Raw genomic sequence first — 7,342 nt, 5'->3', positions numbered from 1 at the left:
CAGAGTCTCTACTGTACATCATTCCGTCGTCAAGCTTTTGTGATCGTTCCAGCAATTTTAACACCCTGTTGCTACAGAAACGCCTCTCAAGAAACAGTTGTTTCGGAGCCAGGGATAAGAGCAGTGTTGGCAAGAGTGGGAAAAGTAAGATGTAATGCTGTGTAATGCTATGCAAGAGCTAAAGGCATAGAGTGATTTACGGCCTAGAGAGTGAACTGTGAGCTTTTCCTGTATACGTCACACATTATTATTATTATTATTATTATTATTAAACTTTATTTGTACCCCGCTAGCATCTCCCGAAGGATTCGATGCGGCTTACACAGGCCGAGGCCTCAACACACAACATAGCAATACAAACTAGGCAAATCAAACAATTTAAAACAGGATAAAGCAAATAAACAACAGGCAAAAGCAATACACTAAAACACAATAAAAACTGGGCCAGGCCAAAGTAATGGGTACAAGAATTAAAAGTGCTGATGTGACAGGAGGTGTATATGAGGCTTCTAGGGCAAGTGCGATGTGCAGCAGTCATTGGTTCTGATAAGGTGCTTATGGGACTTGGTAGTGGAGATTTCCTAATCTGGAAAGGCGCATCGGAAAAGCCAGGTCTTCAAGTTCTTTCTGAAGACAGCCAATGTAGGGGCCTGTCTAAGGTCTTTGGGGAGGGTGTTCCAGAGTCTGGGGGCCACCACGGAAAAGGCCCTGTCCCACGTCCCCACCAAGCGTGCTTGCGACACAGGTGGGATCACGAGCAGGGCCTCTCCAGATGACCGAAGTGAGCGTGTGGGTTCATAGATGGAAATGCGGTAACGCAGGTAAGCTGGTCCCAAACCGTTCAGGGCTTTGTAGGTAAGCGCCTGCACCTTAAATTGAGCTCGGAATATAAACGGCAGCCAGTGGAGCTCCTTGAACAGGAGGGTTGTCCTCTCTCTGTAAGGGGCCCCAGTTAACATCCTGGCTGATGATCGTTGGACCAGTTGGAACTTCCGAGCCGTCTTCAAGGGCAGCCCCACGTAGAGCGCATTGCAGTAGTCCAGTCTGGAGGTGACGAAGGCATGGACCACTCCGGCCAGATCCACCTTCGCGAGGTACGGTCGCAGTTGGCGCACGAGTCTCAATTGTGCAACCGTCGACGCCTGAGCATCAAGCGTAAGCGATGAATTCAGAAGGACTCCCAAACTGCGGACCTGTGGCTTCAGGGGGAGTGTAACCCCGTCCAGCACAGGTTGCCACCCTATACCCCGGTCAGGTTTTCCAATGACATGGATATGAGATAACAGAGTGCAAGGTGTTCTCTTCCAGCCATGCCAGGGAAGGAGCAAGACGCGTGTGTGATTTCTCCTGTACAATGTTATATTTATTATTTTTCTTGCAGCTTTGAGAATGTAATAAAAGTACCACTTCAAGGATTTGAAGTTGACAAAGGACTGTGCACTTTGTTTTCATTGTGTGCCTCATTGCAGTTTCACTGAGGCCAAATTTTATTGACAAGGGTTATGGGCACATAGCATTACCAAAATTCAAAGCATATCATGCAATTAAATAAATACAATACAGAGTACAATATACACATGCACAAATTCCAAAGGCCTGTCTTCATAACTGGTCAGTTATTAAAAGTTGAAGTTCAACAAAGGACTGCACACTTTGTTTTCATTGCGTGCCTCATTGCAGTTGCACTGAGGCCGAAATTTATTGACAATATATACAATCTTGAGAACAGTTGCGTTGAGTCACACAATATATTTTGAGAGAGATTCAAATGGTATTTAGGTGTCCATGTGGAGGATCCTCTTCCTGCAGCTCATGAAGCGAGAAATATCTCCTGCACAGATAAAGCCCAAGTATGTAACTGTTGCCAAAACTCCCAGGCTCAGCTAGCTCCTTGGGTGTTGCCCAACCAATCAGATCCGTGCTTTGCATTTCCAGTTAACACAGTCACCAATTGATTTTTTCCATGTCCTAACATGTTATAGATGTGAGAGCTGGACCTTAGGGAAGGCTGAGCGAAGGAAGATTGATGCTTTTGAACTGTGGTGCTGCAGGAAAGTTCTGAGAGTGCCTTAGACTGCGAGAAGATCCAACCAGTCCATCCTCCAGGAAATAAAGCCCAGCTGCTCACTGGAGGGAAGGATACTAGAGACAAAGTTGAAGTACTTTGGCCACATCACGAGGAGACAGCAAAGCCTGGAGAAGAGAATGATGCTGGGGAAAGTGGAAGGCAAAAGGAAGAGGGGCCGACCAAGGGCAAGATGGATGGATGGCATCCTTGAAGTGATTGGACTGACCTTGAAGGAGCTGGGGGTGGTGACGGCCGACAGGGAGCTCTGGCGTGGGCTGGTCCATGAGGTCACGAAGAGTCGGAGACGACTGAACGAATGAACAACAACAAAACATGTTATAGACGGATCACTCTGACCTTTAGAACCAGGGGGGAGATTACCCCTTCCATACCTTTTTGCAGCATCACCTTCTTTCTAATTATGATCCTATATTACCCATCCCCAAACTGCCAGGCATTCTATAGACTAACCACCACCAACTGCTAGGCGTGCCACTCTACCAACCACCGTCAACGGCGGGACATGACACCTGGGTTTAGTCCCAATGTGAAGAAAAACCTGGGCTGGACCCATAACCTATTACACAGCACGTGTTTTAATCCAATGTCCCAACGCCCAAAAAACCAAGATGCAAAATAGTCTCAGACCAATAGTCAAGGTAAACAGAAAATCTTTACTCTCTTAACTTTGCAGAGATGAAACAGAACTGGCAATGCTGCACACACAAATCAGCCATGCAACATGTTTACACAGTCTTTGCAATAAACATAAAATAAAACATCTTCTAAGCAGCAAATGGGAAATCATAACAACCTGAAGTAAATAGCCATTTCACCATCAGCATCTCCTGCTGGTACTCCGCACTGGCGAAACAGAACTCCAGCAGCAACCTGCCAGAAATCCAGCACCCACCCAGAGGCGGCCCTAGGTAATTTTCAATGGTAAGCAAGCAGTATTTTGCCCCCCCCCCCCCGCCATCACTGATTTACATTACATTTACATTTACATTTACATTACATTACAGATTCACCAGTTGAAGGAAATGTGCTCACCAAGGTGGAGAGAAGTCATCGAAGATTTATTGATTTCAGCGGAAGTGACGCCTTCTGGCGATATCTCGATCAAAGTAGCTGAGATGTCATACGGCACAAAACATGCATCTTTTATACAGTAAAGGTTCAGATTTCCCGCTGCCCCCAGCTGGATTCGGTCCCGCCATGATTGGTTGGGCGAGGTTGAACGTCATCAGGACTCCGGACGGAGGAGGAGTAAGGCGCGCCTCAACCAATCGGAGACACCGGCCACCTTCGATGGAGATGTGCCCATTGTCCAATGGTGGGAGAGGGGTTGGCCGGTCATCTGAACAAAGATGTATCAGTGGATGATGATGGGATTAAGTGTTCCCAAGAGCCCAGTTACTTACTTACTTACTTACTTAGGCGATCCCTCGTTGGACGAGTAAGATGGTCTTCCATTATGGGTTTCCTTGTGGGTCCGCATGTGGCTGTGGAGCCCTATTCTTGCTCTGCATCTTCTTCTGCAGTGTGGGCATTCGTTTCCAGGTGGAAGGCGGTCCCGGTCAGGATTGGCTTGACGCGCCTTCCTCTTGGCACGTTTCTCTCTTTCACCCTCCACTTGTGCCTCCTTGAATTCTGCAGTACTGCTGGTCACAGCTGAACTCCAGCTGGAGCACTCAAGGGCCAGAGCTTCCCAGTTCTCAGTGTTTCTGCCAGAGTTTTTAAGGTTGGCTTTGAGCCCATCTTTCAATCTCTTTTCCTGTCCACCAACATTCCGTTTTCCGTTCTTGAGTTCGGAGTAGAGCAACTGCTTTGGGAGACGGTGGTCAGGCATCCGGACAACGTGGCCGGCCCAGCGGAGTTGATGTTGGAGGACCATTGCTTCAATGCTGGTGGTCTTTGCTTCTTCCAGCACACTGACGTTTGTCCGCTTGTCTTCCCAAGATATTCTTTTTTCTTTTCTTTGGAAGATGCCTGTGCGTGGGTTTTTTTAATGTGTGGAGGTCAGTGCACAACTGATCAACACACAGTCTTCACAGAATGAGGTCCCACTGGTGATGTAGTTTAACCCAATGACCGTGGCTTCTCAATCTGTTGCAGCCTTCCTCCGCCTTCACAGCCGTTGTAACATGTACCATGTTATCCTCCGCCTGCTCCGCCGTTGAGGTCTTTGGGTCTTCAGACTGTGCTTGGTCTGGAACCTTCCCCGCGGCCACTCCTGGGAGTGCATGACTCCAGTTGTTGTGCCTACAGGTTCATCGGAACACGCAAGCCCCCTCATCACGACAAGGTGACAGTCCATCGAGGGGGACAAGAGCCCAGTACAACAGCCCTGATGAGCTTTACCAATACTATTATTGTCTCTGTGTAAACAGTCTCGGACAGAGGCCACTGCCCACGGCAGGAAGCTCCCATATATGGTCCATCCAGTAGGTATTGTCTTTGGTAAGTTTGATGGGGAGTACTAAAGGTAAATGGATCCCAGGACAATGGTGACAGGGTACTCCCAGGTAGGAACACGCCCTGCCGAGAGGAGAGTGTCTTCTATTGTCCAGGCTTTGGCAAGAGGAAGGATTCCCGAAACCACCTGAAGGGATTATGGGTTCCGTTGTGATACCTGGTATATTCAATCAAAATTTAAATGGAGCCTGGTAGGGTGTGGAGAGATTCCTTCCCAGGACATGAGGTGCTGGCAGAAGGTTCTCGCTGGTCAGTAACTTCCCAAAATTTTATAAAGTGTACAGAAAGCAAACAATTAGACATATGCACACAATAAGGGGCTCCCGATGGCGGGAGGAATCCCAGGTACTTCATTCGTGGGGTCCTGACCATTGTTGGGTTGGGGAGTAATTCACAATATCCCATAAGAATACAAGGGGCTTATGGGCGGGAGAAACATAGACCATAAGGCAGTGTTTCTCAACCTGGGGGTCGGGACCCCTGGGGGGGTTGCAAGGGGGTGTCAGAGGGGTCACCAAAGACCATCAGAAAATAATATTTTCTGTTAGTCATGGGGGTTCTGTGTGGGAAATTTGGCCCAATTCTATCGGTGCGGTTGAGAATGCTCTTTGATTGTAGGTGAACTATAAATCCCAGCAACTACAACTCCCAAATGTCAAGTCTATGTTCCCCAAACTTCACCAGTGTTCACATTTGGGCATATTGAGGATTCGTGCCAAGTTTGGTCCAGATCCATCATTGTTTGACTTCCCACTGCTTTCTGGATGTAGGTGAACTACAACTCCAAAACCCAAGGTCAATGCCCACCAAATCCTTCCAGTATTTTCTGTAGGTCATGGGAGTTTTGTGTGCCAATTTTGGTTCAATTCCATCATGGGTGGAATTCACAATGCTCTTTGATTGTAGGTTAACTGTAAATGAAAGCAACTACAACTCCCAAATGACAAAATCAATCAGTCCCCCAAACCCACTGTAAAGAAGCGTTAATCCCACCGCTTGTCAACCAAAAATGTAAAGAAGCAGCGCTAATCCCACTAGATGCCACCAAAAATTATGTGAGGAAGTATTAATCTTCTTTAATGTCACCAATATTCTGTGAGGAACCTTCTTTTAAATATCAATTAAGCTGCCACCAATATGTTTAGAGACGCTGGTTTATGTCTCTGTTTATCCTTAGTTGTGTTGTGAGGTGATTTTGGTAGTGTGGAATGCACCAAGTATAAAAGCAATGGAGGAGGCAGGTTTGAAATACAAAGAGAACAAGTTTTATTGTTAACAGAACGTAATTGTTGCAGTTTTGAGAGTTTGAACTTGGCACAAGGCTTGATGTTACAAAATGGCTGGTTTGAGATACATTCAGCCTTCTGAATGTTACAAATCTACAAACTCCTACTTTAGTGAAGTGCTTATACTATTTCAGAGTTCCCTATTGTGAATGTCCACACTGTTTGCCCTATACTCGGAACAAACCACTGATCACCAGTCTTTCCTTACTGGCGATCCTTAAAACCCCCTCTGTTAGATTCTTTAACCTAAGTAATCTAACAAGGTAACACCTTCAGCTCTCTTCTAAGAACTGCTGAATTCTCACAGCTTCACAACAGAGCCCTAACTGGCTCTCCTCTTCCCCGGGTCTCTTCCACCGGACTAAACTACTTTCCCCAGAGTCCTTTCTTGACTCTGCTATTTCCCAGAGCCCTTAACTGGCTCTGCTCTTCTCCGGGTCTCCTCCACCGGACTGGAGCTTAACTGCCACTTTCAAACCTTTTTCTCCTTAAGCTCCGCCCACCTTCTCTGAGGCTTTGTCTTGTCACCATGGCAACCTATCCCTCACAGCTAGGCCATGGCAATAAATGTAATACATAAATACAGTTTAAATACAGTATAATAAACACTCTATAATAAACATTTCTCTACACCTTCCCCCCCAGAAAAATATTTTTGCACATTTCTTAATCCTAGAATAGCAAAAATAATCCTACATAACATTTAACAATAAATATACATATATCAATTCTGAAAGGGAAACATATTAGGGTTAAATACATTTCAATTACACATATATACAAACCTTTAACCTATGGAATCCTAGATAAGGCGTCCGCAACTACATTTCGTTTACCTGAAACATGTTTTATGTCAAATATGAAATCTTGTAAACCCAAACTCCATCTTAACAATTTGTTAATAGCCCACACAATAGTAAAACTCCCACATTTGATCGTTGACATAGGTGTCTTAGTGTCCAATGTCCCATGGTTCAAACACAACCTCGGTTGTACTGGACCAACTGTCCACAGCAATGTCTCTTTATGATGATTTTTTAGCTTCTTTCTTCCACTTCTTCGTTTCTTCTTTTTAGGTTTCTTCTTTTGTCCCTTGATGTCTTTCCGATGACCTGGAGATACGGTTTTCTTCCTCACACGATGTCTGCAAGTCTTTTCTGCTCTCTTTTTTGTTGCTGGGGTTTCTTCTTTTAATCTGACCTTCCAATTATCAGGAACAGTTCTGTTTCCATCGATTTTCAGGGCTTGAACAATGGCTTGCTTCCATGAAGCATCAGGTTGTAGTGAATAATCTGGAATTCCTCGAACATCTTCTCTTGGCACTGAAGAGAATTCACTGTCCTTGGAAGAACGAACACAAATACTGTCCTTCTTCATGGCAAGCTCATCACTGCTATCTGGACAAACTTCCAAAGCTAGAAATTGCAGCTTTTTCTTTTTATCACCACCATTACAGTCTGCGTACATCAGCTCTCCTGTCAGTCCATCAGCTTGGTTTTTATTCTCTCTT

This window comes from Anolis sagrei, chromosome 1 (genome assembly GCF_037176765.1).
Source record: "Anolis sagrei isolate rAnoSag1 chromosome 1, rAnoSag1.mat, whole genome shotgun sequence".
Taxonomy (NCBI): Eukaryota; Metazoa; Chordata; class Lepidosauria; order Squamata; family Dactyloidae; genus Anolis; species Anolis sagrei.
Note: the sequence above shows the minus strand (reverse complement) of the source record.